The sequence below is a fragment of the Hesperophylax consimilis genome, chromosome 22 (assembly GCF_061612785.1).
Source record: "Hesperophylax consimilis isolate HC1 chromosome 22, BYU_Hcon_1.0, whole genome shotgun sequence".
In the NCBI taxonomy this organism is placed as follows: domain Eukaryota; kingdom Metazoa; phylum Arthropoda; class Insecta; order Trichoptera; family Limnephilidae; genus Hesperophylax; species Hesperophylax consimilis.
In genome coordinates this window covers 17,415,147-17,435,050 of record NC_142857.1, presented here as the reverse complement: position 1 = coordinate 17,435,050, position 19,904 = coordinate 17,415,147, and the positions used below count along the sequence as shown (strand labels likewise).

At 32.2% G+C, this 19,904-nt stretch overlaps 1 protein-coding gene across 1 annotated transcript in view; it reads left to right on the top strand.

Annotated features, from left to right (window-relative positions):
- The first annotated feature begins 1,192 nt into the window (after window positions 1-1,192).
- Prestin (solute carrier family 26 member prestin) overlaps window positions 1,193-19,904 on the top strand; it is a 193,699-nt gene continuing 174,987 nt past the window's right edge. Inside the window, exon 1 of the mRNA XM_089645149.1 lies at window positions 1,193-2,346. The gene's annotated coding sequence lies outside the window, so the exon portion shown is untranslated. The remainder of the gene's footprint in view (window positions 2,347-19,904) is intronic.

The following is a 19,904-nucleotide window of genomic DNA, read 5'->3' as shown; positions in this document are numbered from 1 at the left end:
CCTTTAATCGTCCAAGGTTAACTGTCATGCCGGTTTGCATAGAGGTTAGCATAGAGGTGACACCCTTGATGCATGAACCGGAGGTCATGCGTATTTAATTTTTTTTAAATCATTTCACTCTTTTTTCTCTTCTTAGGTTACTCCCAACTTTAAAAAAAAGTTATAATCAATTAGTGAAGTACCTACCTACTTATCTAAACAAGTTATTTTCTTCAATGTTTTAATTTAATAATTTAATAATAAAAAAAAAAAATAAAAAAATAAAATAAAAAAATAAAAAATAAAAAAATGTTCAATTACTGTTACAAATGTATGTAATAATTTATATTTAGATTATTTTATCTAGGTAATCTTTTATTTTTTAATTACGTTTCTTTTTCCTGTATTTTGTATTTTTTATTTATTTACTTTGTATTTTTATTCACTTTTATTATTATTGATATGTGTAATGGTAGATACTGCTACCCGGCTCAGAACAGATATTGTCTAGTGAGTCGGGTAGCGCACATAATTTGTAAACAAATATTGATGTCAATAAACGCCCGGGTTACCGGCAAATTTAAATTTAAAAATTTAACCAGCGCAGACTCGTGAAAAATCAAGGGATAGTCTGAATTATTACTAAAACATCAGTTCCAATTTTTTTCCACAAATAAAATAATTTTCTGTTGAAATACTATATTATAGGTAGGTACTTAATCGCTTGTCCAAATTCTTCACACAGTTCTTCAGTTCCAATTTTGAAAATAACACTTAAATTAAAATCAAAATTCAGTTCATTGAACCAGATTTCTCGCAGAAATAAATAACTAACCTAACATCACAAACAACCGAAATTAGTTATTTGAACAATCAGTTCCAATTTTGAGAAAGTCACTTTCATGTCTGATTATAATTTTTAGATATTTTTTGTTATTTTCATTATTACCCAAATAATATATTTTAAATGTATTTCTTTATTCTTAAACAAATACACGAAAAAGTATATTTGAATTTCACAACAGATAATTTTTCCATGGTAATTCCAATAAAATCCCCATATAAATTCACCATTGACCCGCCCGGCCCTGGCATCAAATCCGCAGGTTATTTATTTTATTATCTCGACTTTTAAAGTAACCAGCTCCACCTCTCCAAGACACCCTAACACTCCAACACTGCCAGCCAGACCTAGTCAGGAGTTAGTGTCGACTCAAACCGCCTTTGGAGCGGTCGTCCATTCAAATAAAATAACGTTACGATATCATATAACACGGAATCAATCTCATTTACGATCTCGAACACGATACAAACTACTAAACAACGCGGTGTTATTATTTGTTGGAATTTTTAATCACGAATGCGATATCAATTGTTGATTAAATAACTACTGTGTTTTGTGTGAAACTATTTTATTTTAAAACAAATAATAATTATTGCGAATTTTCATGAAAACATTTTGACTTGTGCATTATCTCGGTTATCATTTTGTGTAGATATGACAAGCGATAAATGAATTATAGTTCACAATTTTCTTTCAACACACTACATCTTAATTTCTTGTTGAAAAGTGCATAATTTTAATTGAGTTGAGTTGTAATAAAAAAGTATACTTATTTCATCTTCAATATAAATAGATAAACGTTTTCTAATAAGCTTTATCTACCTACAAATTATCTTAAAGTATTGAACAGTAAATAATACTTTATCACTAATTCTTTGAACTTTGGTTAATTGTACCATAAAAACAACGCGTTAAAATATAAAAAATTTACTAATAGTGCACAGTTTTATGAACTCTTTTATGAACTATTTGACTTCATAATTTTGACAACAGTTTTATAACAAGCTTTACCTAAACTGCGTGTGAAACATTGAACAATAAGAGTGAACTTTTTTTAATGTAGTGTTTAAATTTGAACGCATGCTGTTATAAATTAATTGACAACAGTTTTATAACAAGCTTTACCTAAACTGCTTGTGAAACGTTGAACAATAAGAGTGTCCTTTTGTTAATATAGTGTTTAAATTTGAACGCATGCTGTTCTAAATTAATTGACAACAACTTTCTAACATACTTTGTTTGAAACCATTGAACTTTAAATAATTGTGAACAATTTTTCTTGGCACTGTAGAAAATGTATATAAAATATAAATAATCATTTGACAGCAGTATTCCAGTGAACTGTACCTCAATCAGAACGTGTTATTTGAACAATTGTTTTAACAATAAATTGAATAAACAAACAAACATCCGATTTTACTCTATAGTTTAAAGTGTCAGAACTTTTTTGTGTTGGTACTTTTTGTGCCAATATTTTTTGTGTTTGTAATGTGAGTATATCAGCTGTCAACAAAGCCAGAAAGGTAAATATAACTTTGTACATATTATTTACAATATTTTTGCAATAATGATGTCTCATTTATTGAGGTTCGTGTATCAGAGTCACGTGAATTGATGACGCTTTGGGTTTTTTATTTAAACAGTTATTTTGGGAGGTAGACTTACTATAGACAGTTTGAAAGTAACGTTGAGTATAATATATCAACATGTTTTACCTATTATTTTCAAAACGATTTAAAATAAACTTTCAAACTCGTTTATAAGACAAGCATTGTGATATATATTTATGTATATATATTTATTTCGTAAAACTCTCCACGATAGCTATTTACTATGAGATAAAAAGAGGAATAAACATTCCTGAATTACCAACCTGTCACTTTACCTGATAACATTTTAATTCCTGCTACTTCCGTTAATATTGTGGGAAATGTTGCTTGTGCAATGATGAAGGAATTATCTATGGTGGTCCAGAGAGGGGGTGCGTGGAAGTTAACGACGATCGTCCTAAAAGGCGTTCATAAAAAACTTCCTTCTTACACATCTTGAATGAACAGTAAAAAGACAGAAGATACTAGAAATGTAAATTTGGCGAACGTATTTTTCTTTGTATTATGAGTATGTGAATGTATTATATAAAGAACGTATGTTTCTTTGTATTTATGAGTACGTGAATGTATAATACAAAGAACTTATGTTTCTTTGTATTTATGAGTACGTGAATGTATAATACAAAGAACGTATGTTTCTTTGTATTTATGAGTACGTGAATATTTAATACAAAGAACGAATGTATATTTGTATTTATGAGTACGTGAATGTATAATACAAAGAACATTATGTTTCTTTGTGTTTAAGAGTACGTGAATGTATAATACAAAGAACTTATGTTTCATTGTATTTATGAGTACCTACGTGAATGTACAATACAAAGAACGTATGTTTCTTTGTATTTATGACTACGTGAATGTATAATTACAATTACAAATAACAATCTTACGTATCTTAACCATCGATACATAAGAAGAAAAATTAATATTGCTCATTTATTAAGAATCTCTTCAAATTGTTGGTAATCCAGTTAAAAACGGGATTGCAGGCCCAAATTAATGAATTAACAGGTTTCCTGATAAACTTATAATAAATTACTAACATACTATCGCGATGTTGGAACACGTGTTCATGAAAATCCGAATATTTTCGCATTACGTCATGATATATCATGGGAACACGTGCAAAAGTGTCATTATTTATTAATACTACATCTTTAGTATTATGTATTACTTTGTAAAGGTCTCGAAAATAAAAGAAAAATAGTTACTCACTCATCAACATAATACCAAGTGAGATATGACATTGGAAAGCTTCATAATGACGCACACACGAGGTCTGCTGGGACTACTATATCAGATGATTGAACACACAACGCGAGGGACACTAGGGAACACACTGTTATTATCTATAAACATAAAACTATATTAGAAAAATTAACAATAAAATAAAATACTTTATTTGCCGCAACTGGGTATTAAACTTAGGACCTTTCGCTATACGAGTGTCAATGTGCTGTAACCATAGTATAGTAGAAACCTTTAAAATTTTAAGTTTAAATCTAATTATTTAAATATTGTTCAAAGTTTCATAGGCTGGACCATAGACATATGAATATTAGTAGACCTGCCCTAAGTGATTAAAAGCGTATTATCCCCACTCCCCATACCGGTTCCATTGGAGCCGGCTGTGCTCGCGTATGGCCTCAAGTGAAATTTGAAAACGTGACGTCATCATTCTTGTGCGAACTATGGTCGAGGCATCATCGGTTCATTTTACGAAATAACACGGCAAAATGTTGACTTGTACTATGAAAACTTGTAAAAATAGATGTGAAAAGAGAATAAACCCAATTGTCGTATTACATTCCATATATAAGCATTATTTTACTTTATTTTAAGCATATTCACATCGTATAATATGAATCAGTTGTTACTATCACATCGAGAAACGTCTGAACGCGAAACACAAAGCTGGTTGGTTGCTGGGAAGTAAATTATGAACATTTATAAAAGTGTCTTAACTAAATACTTAAACGAAATATTCGACTCTGAAAATAGAACCGAATTTTTTTGCCGAATTTGGACTTCGCAAATTTGTTCATAACGTGGCGAGTAATTTGCGCTCCCATGTTAAAATGTCTATTCATTCAAAAGCAGATTTTACTTTTAAGAAGTAAATGGTGATATTATAATGCGAGATGACTATTTACTGTCAGATTGATTTATTGACGAATCACAGTCAGCTTCACTCCCTTCGTTCTTCAACAGTTGATTTTACCCCTCGTCATTATCTTCTCGTCTATTAATTCCCATGTCTGTGGGCTGGACCTATCACTAACATACCCTCATTTATTACAAGATTATGAATTTATGATTGTTCGCATTGTGTCAATGTACAATAAAATTTATTTTTGGAATACACGTAGAAAATTCATTTATTGTTCTTTGGTACACATTAATTTGATAATCTATATACAGGTGTCCGGAGATAAAGTGCGCTAAATTCGGGAGGTGACTACATGATGGTAGAAGTAAAAAAATATAAATAACTTTTTTAGATATTCCAATGTTTATTTTCCGATACAAAAATTCAACTTTTTTTACATAAGAACTACCTTAAAACTTAGGTATTTCGAAAAAAGTTATTTATCTTTTTTACTTGTACTGTCGTGGACACCCTGTATATAAAAATGAATGTTTATTTGTTTACGTATGCGTGTCCTATAAAATTTATCCGATTGCGATGAAAATTTTAAAGTTTGTTCTTATTAGTGCCAGGAGTGTTAAGAGTGTGGAGAATGGTATAAAAAGTCGCGGACGCTCGTGAAAGACTTAACGCATCATCTCTGCACTTGAATGAGATACGGAGTCAAATTAATGTCAATATAATTTACTTTTTATTGGTGGTAACATGAGACGTCGGCTTTGAAAGAAGAAAGAGGTTTAAGGAGAATGTATGACTTGTAAGCGAATGGCTGAAGAGGTCCAGGACGCCCGAGGAACAAATGGCAATATAAAGTGATTTTTTTTATTATTCTATTACAATAAAATTATTTCTACCTTAAAAATGTACCCAGTTGTCAGGTTAAACTTTACCCCAAAGCATGTAAATGGTTTTCCAATAAGAAGTGTTATTTTGAATAGCCCGCTATTTCGGTAGATGTTACTTTTGAAGCTGTCATTTTTTGACATTTGACAAGTAGAAACTACGTCATTAATAAAAATGGAACGATACACGCTTCAACAACGCATTGAAATCATTAAAATTCACTTGAGTAAATCAAATGCAAATCATCTTGAGTGATGAGGCCCATTTCCACCTCGGTGGCTTCGTCAAGCAAAATTGTCGCATCTGGGGCTCGGAAAATCCAAGAGTTATTGTTGAAAAGCCTCTCTATCCTCAACGTGTGACTGTTTGGTGCGGTTTATGGTCCGGCGGAGTCATTAGACCTTACTTTTTCGAAAATGAGGCTGCAGCAACAGTTACGGTGAATGGATCGCTATCGAAAGATGATTAATGATTTTTTATGGCCGGAATTAGATGTATTGATCTGGACAACGTTTATTTTCAACAAGATGTCGCTACGTGCCACACAAGCAACGAAACCATTGATCTTTAACAATTGAATATCAAAATAATACCTCTTATTGGAAAACCCTGTATAAGTCCCCAAGCAACGCCGGGTACTCGTCAGCTAGTATTTAAAAAAAATATTTACAAAACAAACAGTCGTACATAAACTCGTGCGTAAACAATAATTATTCATAATTTCTAGACCAATAAAGTTCCATCAAGTTTAGTTGCTGATTTAGTATTTGTACCTACACAATATATTTATAAATGGCAAATAAACCAACATTATAAGGAATTACAAAAGATATAAAATAAGTAAAGACAGTGAGTAGTAATACAGTTTTCCCATGATTATGCTTATCAGTTTAGTAAGCAGCATTTAAGTTTTCAAGTAACAGTTGAAAATGTGCACATTTCTAGAGGCATTGTGAGTTTTACAGATTCGTCCTATTAAAGAGTTTTGCGCATATTTGACTTTACAGTGTGGTGTTCTAAATAAGTCGTTCGATCTGGTGTTGTGTTCAGGGCAACGAAATGCAATCTTCTCTCACAGTTATGATGAATCAACAGGATTGTTCACGATTTTGTAGAATAGGGCATCAGAAATTTTTCTGCGTTTATATAAAGCTGCACGGTCAAACCAATGATCACTAAAGCGATACGATAGGTGTTTAATAAATTTGTATTGGATATTTTCTCGAGTTGTGACCTTACATATGACATATATAGAAGAATTAGTGTGTGTGCTACAGTGAATTGCTTTGTAATGCGTATAATAAAGCCTAATTCTGTATAAGCTTTTTCTAAATTATGTTCAGTATGGTCCTTAAATAACATTTTAGATTCAACCAGTACTCCAAGTTGTAGGGTAGTTTTATGGGTACATGGTTTGATTTGTTGTGTTTTTTGTGTTTCCGATTTTATGTCCGGGTTAAATCTTCCCCGTAGGAAAAACTAAACCCTTCCACACACTTTTCCACAAATGATCATCTAGTCAATCAACATTATGCAAGTGCATTATATAAGCAAAATAAATACAAAACAATACAAGAACAACACGTCAACTCACCAGAGATCAAGTCGGAAGATAATTCACCGACTCCAGGTATTTTCATATCAGAGGGTTCGGCTCGGTAGAACTCCTAACAGGGCCTATAAATCCCACTGATCCCTCAACATAAATATTTAAAAAATCTTTCGTTATCCTACATGTATTTAAAATGACTATTAGTATTTATCTTATTGACACATTTATTATGTATTAATTAGGGTTTATTTCCTGGTGTGGAATACGTGTTTTTAATTCCGAATATGCAAGGTTATGTATTTTCGAGACCGGGAGATGTATAGATCTTTTGCCACGTAAATGATGATTTTTTTTTTATATTGGTAGTACGATAAGTGCCTACTAAATAAACGGTGTTCCAGGTTCCAGGGTTACTTCTAATTTCACTTTTGTTTTCGTAAATGAATGAAAGTAAATCTTGGAAGTAGATATTAACCCACTTCCCGACATTTGACCGAGCTGAAATTCGTCTTCGATGACAATGCATTATTTCACTAACACAGAAAGCCGAAAATGTTGCTTGTGTTGTTAATTATTGATGGAGGACTTAACCAGCCGAGAAATTGAGTTCACGAAACTTGTGTGGGACCGAAACGCGATACCAACTCGAAATGTCGGTCGTACCCGATCGGCATTTGGCGAGGTTTTATCGTGGCTGACCTTCTTCCTGGAAAGGAAGGTAAAATCTTCAGTTAAATAATTTTTTTTAAATAGAGTATTCTAGTAAAAAAACTTCGTTTTTAACGTGTTGAATTTTCCCTATTTATAACTAAAGTAATGATGTATTTAGGTTTAGACTGGTCAAAAATATTGTTATTGTGTGTATAGCCAAGTCCCTAAATTAGATACATTTTCGTGTTGAATCAAAACAAAAACATTGTCGTAACACAGTTTAGCAATAACAAACAACAATTATATACAAAGAAAGATTTACAGATTTTTTTAACACTCCCCATTGTAATTCAATAAGGTATTTTATTTTTAAAAATACATGGATTTAATTTAAGATTTTTCTTGATTAAATAGCGAATAATGTATTTATGTAATTACCTCTCAATATTCTGTAACTTACAAAAATCAAATGGATCTTAGTGAATCACTTTATTTAGCCATGCGAAAGGTCATTTGAAAAAAATGGCCGTCGTTTAATTTTTGGTCTATGTAGTTGGTTTTTTACAATTTCTTGCAATAATAAAATAAGTATAATAATGTTACGTGAGTTTATCCGAGTCACAATAAATTAAATGGTTATTTATTTAACCAAGGGCAATGCCATTCAACATTTGGATTTATCAATCAGGGACACCTATCTGATAGTATTATTAGCATGACTGTACAGTTTAGGAAAGTTGTAAACGGAAGTGGCGCCATCTGTTATTTTCAAAAATAACTGTTGAAGTTTTCAAACCGTAGCAGCGGGTTTTATCTACTAGTATAAATAATTAGGTTTTAAATATTTTTTCAACGTACATTGTAGGTCAGTAATATAATAAATAAAATGCATGGTAAAAATCGACTGTCCCAACCATGGACAATCAAAATAATCGACAAGCCAATCGGGGAAATGTGAACAAACCAAGTTGGCGTGACCGTCCAATAAATGAATCTGACAGTGTACAGGCAACTCGCATTGTAATATAACCATTCGGTCATCTAAAATAAAATCTGCTCACGAATCACTAGTTTTTTTTATAATGGCGCGCAAATTGCTGGCTGCATAAAAAACTTAACTACAAATCCTAAATCGGGTAAATAAAAGTTCGGGTTTGTTTCATTTAATATTTTTTACACTATTTAGTTAGACACATTTATAAATGAAAATAATTTATACTCCTCACTCTTAGCATCGCCACGCAAGGTACCCAATTCTACCGATTTATAACAAGTTTCTCGTTAACTCTTTAAATTTTTAAGTTCCAAAAATATTATTTTTGTTATTTTTGAAGATAATATCTATACATTCGTTATGCTGACACGTTAATTAAATGAAATTCCCTCGATATAAATAATCGCAAAGTAAACTCCGAAAATTATTAAAAACAGGTTTTATTCTGTTACTTAATATGTTATAGGCATGAAAAAATTCACAGTGTATCTTTAAATGCAACTAAAGCATTTGTCACCAGATTTTTGCTCTATTTCAAACTAGTCGTGTTTTATCAAATATTTTCACCATTTTCGCTTTATTATTATCATTTTTTTTTCTTTATTTCAAACCATCTTTGGTTTAGCCTTAACCCTTAGCAGCCGGAGTCCTGCATGTCGGGGATTTGTGCCAACGCACGTCACGAAGCGCTGCAATTGCAGTGTCGGGGATTTGTGCCAACGCACGTCACGAAGCGCTGCAATTGCAGTGTCGGGGATTTGTGCCAACGCACGTCACGAAGCGCTGCAATTACAGTGTCGGGGATTTGTGCCAACGCACGTCACGAAGCGCTGCAATTACAGTGTCGGGGATTTGTGCCAACGCACGTCACGAAGCGCTGCAATTGCAGTGTCGGGGATTTGTGCCAACGCACGTCACGAAGCGCTGCAATTACAGTGTCGGGGATTTGTGCCAACGCACGTCACGAAGCGCTGCAATTGCAGTGTCGGGGATTTGTGCCAACGCACGTCACGAAGCGCTGCAATTGCAGTGTCGACCTTATAAATTAATTTTGCCTTTGGATATTACTTTTACTGGGTTTGTTATACACAAAAAACCAAACGTCACTTTAACAAGTATGGTATTGTCTTCATGTTTGTTGTCTTTAACAAAAATATATTTTGATTTATTGAATATTCTTGCCGGCTCCTACGGGAGAGGAACATTAAGATCCTGCGCAGAAAAGTCCCACAATAGTTAGCGTAGCAAACCTTTGCCTTACTTTAGCGAACTTTACTTTTCTGCGCATTGTCTGGTTATTTCAATGTGCGCTCTTCGGTGGTCAATGTAAGACTGATGTCAAAGCATTGCCATAGTTTATTCAAAGCGTTCTCCAAATTTGGGACAAAAATATGGTTCCTCATTGAAATGATACCCAGATTTCAAGATAGGGACAGATAGTCTGTTAAATTGAATGTCTATGGTCCTAGTGAAGAATTTCGATTTTGGAAATAGGTAACTTTACATGGGAGCTCTTCAAACTGCTGTCTCTGCATGATAAAAGTTTCGTGACTAATACATATTTATTATTTTTGATAGCAAGAAAACATCGTTATTTTGTTAATACCAATAATAATGAATTTCATTGGAAAAACAATTTGTGACAATTTTAAACAGCTCCGTTGTAAATATACCAATTTGTTCGTCCGACATTTTAGGTAGAACATTATAATATTTTTAATGATATATTAATGTTATTTGTTTTTGGGGTATTATGCCGTGTTGCGCTAACTCCTTTAGCCAACATCTGTCATTTTTTGACATTTGACAATTAAAAACTACGTTATTAATAAAAATGAAACGATACACGCTTCAACAACGCATTGAAATTATTAAAATTCACTTGAGTGAATCAAATGCAAATCATCTTGATGAGGCCCATTTCCACCTCGGTAGCTTCGTCAACAAGCAAAATTGTCGAACCTGGGGCTCGGAAAACCCAAGAGTTATTGTTGAAAAGCCTCTTTATCCTCAACGTGTGACTGTTTGGTGCGGTTTATGGTCCGGCGGAGTCATTGGACCTTACTTTTTCGAGGCTGGAGCAACAGTTACGGTGAATGAATTGCGCTATCGAGAGATGATTAATGATTTTTTATGGCCGGAATTGGATGGTTTTGATTTTGGTGGAATTGGATCTGGAAAACGTTTACGTTCAACAAGACGGAGCTAAGTGCCACACAAGCAACGAAACCATTGATCTTTTACGATTGAATATCAAAATAACACCTCTTATCGGAAAATCCTGTACATATTTTTCATCACAAGTTTGCATGTTGTAAAGCTGGATTGTATTACTTTGAGCGTGACGGTCTCAACTGAAAGTCTTCTACTTACGAGAATTACATTTGTAGAGATCGGTTTCTCGTTGAGAAATATAAATATATTATAAGCCCAACCAACAAAAGGAATATCGATAAATTCATTTATACAAAACATAAAACAGATTGTAAAATAGTAAAAAATATTTTCGCGTCACTGTATTTTTAATGCATTAAAAACATTATAAAAATGATTGCGCAAGCTATTGAAAACCTGTTAACATTTAGTCACGACTGAAAAGATAAAAAATATTGATACTTACTTTATGAAACGATTTCGAATTTTATATGCCTACATAAAATTAAAATAAATGATTAGAATACATACTTTCAAGTCTAGTTGGTATGTTCTAAAACAACTATATATTTTTTAGCGTTTTCATATATTAGTGCACGGAGAAAAATTTGAAAATCATTAATCATCCTGTTATAAATGGGACTGTAGGCCGCTTCTTATAAAGTCTTGGCAATTTTTTTTATAATATCGGAACACGTGTTCATCCACTTGCGTTTGTTTCAATAATATATCAACGTGAAATGCAAAAATGTAAGAACTTTGTAACAAAATATTGGTATTTTATTTAAAGTTTATCTTATATATATTTTTAATTAATTAGCAATATATTTTACCAGAAAGTTATCTTCGTGTGACATTTCAATGATGTAAATTATTTCAAGATAAAAATTCAGAAGAAGATTAAAATAAAATGGTACGAGTGCAATCCCAGAGTTGTTCCGGGTTTCATTATGCAGATGAATATATTTCTAATGATGGCCATCCTCTGGTAATACAGTTATGGTAGTTTTTTTTTTTACATTAACTCCACACAAGAGGATCCGAGGAAAACAATTTTCCTGTGATCTTTGGGGATGCTGTGTGGAGGATCGTTTTAATTCGGTCGAGGGGTGGGTAGAAATTCCTCCCATTGCGGTGCACGGCATTGCGTTGAGAGAGTCTGGCTAAAGAATATCCCCCGCCAAGCAGCCGGTGGGCATATGCATCCACCGTCATAACATAGACAAACCGGACAAACCTCACCTCCATTATCCGGAGCACCCCTACTAAGTCACAACGCAATATAGCGAAGCACTTGTGGTGATCTATTATTATTTATTTTACTAAACCAAAGAAAAGTAGTTGTTTTGTCGGTTGAGTGGAGAGAAACTGTTTTATTTTTATTATAATGTATATTTATTGTTTGTATTTTGTTCAGGAAAAATCGAAATAAAAGTCATGAAACGGTACCGCGTGGTACCGTTGAATTAATTACCTTTGTAAATGTATGTCTAACCCAATTTGACGATAGGCAGAATTAAACCTTCGCCAAAAACATGTCACGGCAATTTGCTGATTTTAATTTCGCCGTGAGATTAATTCATTTATACACCTGCTAACAATGATTAAATAAACCGAAGAATATGTATCTAAATATAACAATTATACTATAAAATGTGATCAGACTTCTTAAGAATAAATAAATAACTATTTTATCAGTATGTATGCAGGCGTAGTGCAATGCAATACTTTCCATATTTTCAAATAACTTAAAAGAAATATAAATTAGGCACATAAAATAAAAACAGAAAACCAAAGAAAAAAATGCGGAAAAGAAGTGAAAAGTGTATGAAAGTAGCTGTTTATGGAGGATATTTGACCGTCTCCAGAGAGCCATCAGGAGGACTCTATCCAGGCAACTATTTGATTGGCGCAGTCTGCGTCATAAGCTTCCCATTTGGTGGCGGAGAAGTGCTCTGAAAGAGTTCACTCGTCCCTCCAGGAACATTTCCGTAGCGCTGCAGTATCTCGGTAGGCGGAATAATTGGCGATAAGCATTATTGTAGCGACTTTTAGCTTATGCCATTGGGATGCAGTGTAATCTACCCACAGTTCTGACGTGTACAGCGAAGTGCAGAATGCGTTGAATAGTATCCTTTTGACGTTTGTACTGCAAAAGTGAAAACGCCTTGACAGCATACCTGCTCTAACGGATATCGCTCTTCTTTGTGTTCATATCCTCGATGTCTTTCAGGTCGTCTGAAGAATATGTAATATAAATAATGCTCACGGAGTCAAAGTAAAATATACACTTTAAAGTCATTCATTAATTGGGTTGATTTTTTTTAATCAGTTCATTGACGAAGAGTGGAATATTGACGAAGGTAGGCGACACACTAGGCCATACACTACGAATGCGAATGTATCTATACGCGATACGCTGAAATAGGCCAAGCCATGAAAATATGTCGCGCTTATAGCGTTGTCTGTCTTAAGGCGATGCCATACGTAGTAATGCAAAATCATGTGTTTTTGGTTTGAAAATTTGGTCGCCTAGAAATTTTTCGGATGCTTTAATTAAATACTGCCTGTAGAATACATCTTGGACTTTGAAATAATCGAGTATTTTTTAGATAAGTCTTTTTATAAGCCAAGAAAAAAATAATGTAAAGGCCTATGAAAACTGCTTTATAGTTCAAAATCTCCTACTTACGAACCCATTTTAGGTTATGATTTTATTGTATAATGTGGCAAATTAAGTTATTTATAAAATAAAAAAATATGTATGCCTGAACATCCACAAAATAAAATAAAAAGCACTTTTTGGCCATGTTTTTTTCTTGCATAAATCAAAACAGGCGGATGGTGTTAAGCGGGAATTTAAACCTTATCGCCATCTACGTAAGGGTTGTTATTGATAGCGGCTCAATTTAAAATACTATACAACGTAGTGCATCGCCTTAAATGAAATTCGGTGATGTATTTACGGCGGGCGCCAGATGGTTGGGAGCAGTTGGGACTTTTGTGCGGTATTCATTTTTTTTTTTTTAAATAAATCGAGTGGATGTGAAGTGTCCCCTCAATAAGTTAATCCTAAGAAATTGACAACAATTTCTGTTCGAATATAAAAAGAGAACAGACTGTATTAGTTTTGTTTCAGAAAAATCGTGTAACAAATTTGGTATTTTTTAGACCTGTTTGGTAGAGTAATAAAAATAAATAAATTTATGAAGATGAACTTGAAATACCCAAATTTATTGCGACGTAAAAGGTTAAGCAGAAGTCAAACAAAAAACAGACAAAAGTCAAGGAATAGCGTTGTGTGTTTTTTTGTTGCAAATAATATAATGCCATCGGTTGTTTATAATCCATAGTAATATATTATTATAAAACACATCATTATTTTTATGCATCGTCCGCAATGTCGGTATAAATCTAGTGTCTGTACCAATCTACGAACAATAAAACCAGCTTCAATATATGAAAGGACTAATATAGGAAAGAATGCTTCTTTTGATGTTTTGGATTAGTAGACATTTTGACTCAAGTTTAGACAAAACTATGCAGGCGCAATTGGAACAGTTCGCTCCGGGTGCCAAATTGTCAAGGCGCCAAGGCGCTGATATAACACCTAACAGGCCTATAACATCACCCGTGAGATTGCTTTTCACAAAAGCCACGCTACACAGAAATACAAATCATCAGAACATTATTGATTACAGTTATCTTATCACCTTCTACCTACTACAAAATTGATTCGCTCCAGGCTCCGTTTGGCTCAAGGCAGGCTCTGATTGCATGACAGCTGTTTCTCCTTCTGTGTGTTGCAAATGTTTTGTGAAAACTTAATATTAATTTCATTAAAAGCTTTTAGCTCTTAGCCCGGATCGTATCTCCTGGGTGCATTAATTTATCAATAATGTTTTACAATTTTTTTTTTTTTTTTTTTTTTTTTTTATTAAATATCAAAATAATATACAAAAATCAAAAAGTCCCAATAAACTACTTTAAAGTAGTTTGTCATTGGGTGCTTTTAACTTAAAACAGATTATATCAAATGTATACATTCATATCATGAGAGGTGTAATACAATAAAAATAAAAACAAAAAACAATTAAAGCGTATGCAGTTAGAAATAGTATTAGAGTCTAGTACAAACTATTTCTTTCAGCTAGCCAATTTTTCAACAAAAAATTTCTTTTTATATTTGTACATTTTTTGATTTCTGCAGGTAACATATTTAAACAATTTGGTATCATGTAGTCTAGCGTTCTTTTTCCATATTTGTTTACATGCTTTGGTACGATTAGTCCTTCATTTAATGTAAATCGAGTATTGTAAGTGTGTTCCAGTCTATTTATGTACATAGGGCTATTTATGTGCTGAAAAATTATTTTATACCACATAATTGCTCTTACCGAGAGGATTTTCAGATTTTGATAAAGGTGTGGAACATTATGCCTTTGTTCATATAAACTTTTATGAGCTAATAATTTAACAAGAGAATTTTGAACTGCTTGAACATGATTTATATTTGTTTTAGAGGAAAATCCCCAAGCTGTAATTCCATACCTTATGATAGATTCAGCTAGTGATAAATAAATTATTCGAAGTGTGCATATTGGAACATAAAATTTTAATTTATATAATCTACTAATAATAGATCTCAGTCGTTCAGAGACTTTATTTATCTGTAAATCCCATTTGAAAAAACAATCAATAATAACACCTAAATAAACATATTTTTTAACCAGTTCAATATTTTCACATGTACACAACGCAGGGATACCAACATGTAGGCAATCTGAATTGTGTGTTTTAATTTCGGGTATAATAGTATTTACCTTGGCATTGGGTGATCTAATGTGTATCAATTTAGTTTTTTTTGCATTTATGATTAGGCCAGAGTCGTGAGACCATTTTAAAAGTTCAATGTAATCTTTTTGTAAAAGTTCAATACATAATTGCAAATCACTGCAAGAAAACACCAATGCAGTATCATCCGCGTACACAAAGTGTTTTACATGTTTAAAAATAAATTTAATAAAAGATACATAAATTATATATAAAATAGGACCTAATATGGAGCCTTGAGGAACACCTGCTAAGATTTTTCTTTTTTTACTTAATGTGTTCAAAAGCTTTATTTGCATGCACCTGTTGTTCAAATAATTTTCAAATAGTTTTAGAAGTTTCCCTCTTATTCCTATGATTTCTAGTATTTTCAACAATTTTTTATGGTTAATAGTGTCAAATGCCTTGGAATAATCTATAAATAAGACTAATACATGATGTTTATTATTTAAATTATTATTTATCAAGCTGGCAAACTTTTGAAGTAGCACTTCAGTGCCCTTTTTTTTTTGGAATCCATATTGGTTAGTATCAATAATAGAAAAATCTTCCAAATATTTTATTAATTTAATTTGAATGTATTTTTCAAGAATTTTTTCGAGTGATGGCAAAATACTGATTGGTCTATAATTACCCAAAATGGTGTGATCACCTCCTTTATAAATGGGTCTGATAATACTACATTTTAAATCATCTGGAATTTTTGCTTCAAATAAGATTCTGTTTACAAAATGGGTTATAATTGGACCTAATGTTAATATATGTTTTTTAATATCGCTCATTCTTATATTATCGATTCCAGGAGAAGAGCTTTTAAGTTGCTTCACAATGTTTTCTATATCAGCAATTTTAGCCCTAGGTAGGTACATGCTTTGAGGCATCTCCTCTGGTTCAAACCCAGTTGTCCTGTGATTACATTTATGTAACATATTGCAAACATTGTCAGAGAAATAATCAACAAAGTCATTTGTTACGCTTTCTTCGGTCCGATCTTTCATCAAATATTTGGATGCAACTTGGTCACAATCATTTTTACATTTCTTTCCTAAAATTTGATTACATTCGTCCCATGTTTTTTTTGAGTCTTGAAATATATTTTTGAATTTATCATTATAGTATGAGGTTTTTAATTTTATTAACAATTTATTTAAAATATTTCGAAAACACTTATATTCTTTTTCATAGTATTTGTTTGTTGGAGCATTTCTCCAACGTTTGTATAAAAAATCTCTTTTTTTAATTTTATAAAGTGCATCAGTAGATATCCAATCATTTATGGCATGCGGTCGGTTTTTTGATTTTTTGCTTATTTCAATTGTGCTTTTTTTATACAAGTCATCAAAATAATTTTTAATTTTCAAATAAATAACAGAACATTCGGTTTCCTTTAGAAGCGATTTCCAATCATAATTACAAATATGTTTATCAACCAGTTTTTGCGAAAGAATTTTAACTTTATTATAATCATTTGAGTTTAAATTATCTACCGAGTTATAGCGTATACTTATAGCTGTTGTGTTGTGATCGGCAATGTTATAGTCACATACACATGCGAAGATTGTACTGGTTAATCCAGCGGGCAGTTTACCGCTTATTCGCACGTAGAAATGATCGATACATGAACTATTTATTTTCTGTTTAACAATTACTTCCCTAGTGACGCCATCTATACATTTTTTCAAATAGTTATTTGTAAGAATATTTTCATAATTTATTATGATAGGATCATTTTTGTTTAATAAATTTAAATTTATGTCGCCGAAAAATATTACACTTTCATTTGATTTAATATTGTTTTCAAACACAGAGGATATTTCTGACAAAAATGATAGCTTATTTAGATTCGGAGGTCGGTATATTGCTAAGACATTTAAAGTGCTCTTATTTGGAAGTGTCAATATTCCAAAAACGTTCTCAAAAATTTGGTGTCCAGAAATATTTGCGAAAAGGAAAGGTTATTCTTTATATATAACAAGATGCCTCCACCGGATTTTTGTTTTCTACAATAGTGATACGAATTGTATCCGGGAATATCATAAAGATTAACAAGTTCCGAACGAATTGCCGTTTCGCAAAGCATGAGTACGTCAACGTGATTTAAACAGTCTTTAAAATAAACATGAAATAGGTCGAAATATTTACATATTGACCTAATGTTTAGTTGAACAAAATTAAGTTTACTTGTATCACATTTCCTTGAATCTTGCTTTTGAAACCATTCACGCAGGTTATTTACTTTACAAAAATTAATATCATTGTCATCATCTATGAAACTAAAAGACATAATGATTTAAATAAAATATTTCCAAAAACATTCATGGTTAGATTATAGTATTGTTCAGTATAAGGTAGGTTTAATAATTTGCACCAGTAAATACATACTGTACATTTTCTACATGAAATATATTTGTTTCGTTCATTGTATTTTAATTGATAACTAATTGATAATTGATAATTAATTGATAACATGATAATTAATGGATAACAATAATTTATTTGTTTCATTCTCATGAAAGCTTTACACGTAAACAGGATCAAAGTATATCAGATAAGATCGATAATGATACTATGATAAAAACAGAAAATGTGAGCAGTCAATAAATTAATATGCAAATACGTTATAATGGTGTTGTTTTGATAATAAAAAAAATAAAGAAGGACTAGTGGATTCAATGTATTACGAAGCTATTGGAAGGTATTCATAAAGAGGCCACATGCATGCATTTTATAATGAATTCGTACGTTCATTCTCATTTATAATGACTTCTTTCGAGCATTATCTTTTATAATGACTTCTTTCGATAATTTTAATTTATAATGACTTCCTTCGATCATTCTCATTTATAATGACTTCTTTCAATCATTCTGATTTAATACAAATGAATTTTTTCTACTGAGATTTCGATTGTTATTTAAAAAATTAGAGATATATACTTTTTACAATAAACAAACAAATCTCTTTTTTTAGCTAGTGACTTCTTCACTACATTATAATGCCCTATCTATGATTGTCGTTATTATTTTTTTGTTTAAATAATTCTACACTGATTTTTTTTCAGTTTAGCAACACTTCCGTTAACTTTTGACACTTAGAGCGGGAGCACACAGAGAGCGGTCAGAGTTCTGCGTTCTAGTGACCGTTGACCGCTCAAGAGTTCCAAAGCACACAAGTGGCGTTCAAATTCTCGCGTTCTAGTTTCGTTTGGGTCTTTGCATATGCAACATGTCACTAGAAAGTTCATCATCCGATGAAAAATTATTGCTCTTGTGGAGCTTAGAAGCTTCTAAAAAGAAATGGAAGTATTGGGTGCACCCAATCAACACAACGCGAGAAGAACAAGGCGAATTTAATAGTATTTTTCAGCATTTACTTAAAGATGAACAACGATTCTATATTTATTTTCGAATGAATGAATGAATGAATTTATTTATGAATGTAGATTAATAGTTTTAATGAATTGTATAACATCATACAACCCGATATCGAAAAACAAAATACTAACTGGAGGAACTGTGTTTCATCAAAAGAAAGGCTGGCTGTATTTTTAAGGTATGTATTTATTTATTAAGGATAAGAAAAGACATTAGAATATGTAGAAATAATAACAAAATATACGAATAAATAATTTAAATCACTTAAATCGTATAGTAAACTCCTTTCCCTAACTAATTCAATTAACTTTTCCGTGTTTGTAACCTCAGACATCGCGGCGTTCTGGCGTTCTCTGCCTCGGCGGGAAAAGAACTCTTAGAACGCGACGTTCCGTTTTGACCGCCGCGGTCTGACTGCCCGCTGTGTGCGTTGTTGTTATAGTTTCAGTACATTCTAATGAACGCCGAACGCGGAACTCGGAACTCGCAACTCCTGACCGCTCTCTGTGTGCTCCCGCTCTTAGCACTCAACGTTATTACTTCACTTGTGTAACCTAACCTGCGAATGTTCTTTTACAAGTTTATAAAGTAATCTTATGATTTGAAAAATAATTGAAATGGGTTTTGATCAAGGTTAGTCTGACAATTTACCAAGATTATGTTCATTCATGATGCTGATATAACAATCTTTGCAAGCCGTACATCATTTTTTCGGACAGCTTCAATTCTCAATCAACGAAAAATCTTTTTTCTGGAGTATTTGTAGCAGAAATATTTTTGCACAAATCCATAATTACTGTGCTAAATCTATATTACTATCTTTGACCCTACGATATTTAATGAATCCATGTTTAGGCAATACGTAACACGGAGTCCGCTTCGAGAGAAATTATGATCTAAAAAAAATGGTCCGATTTTCCGGA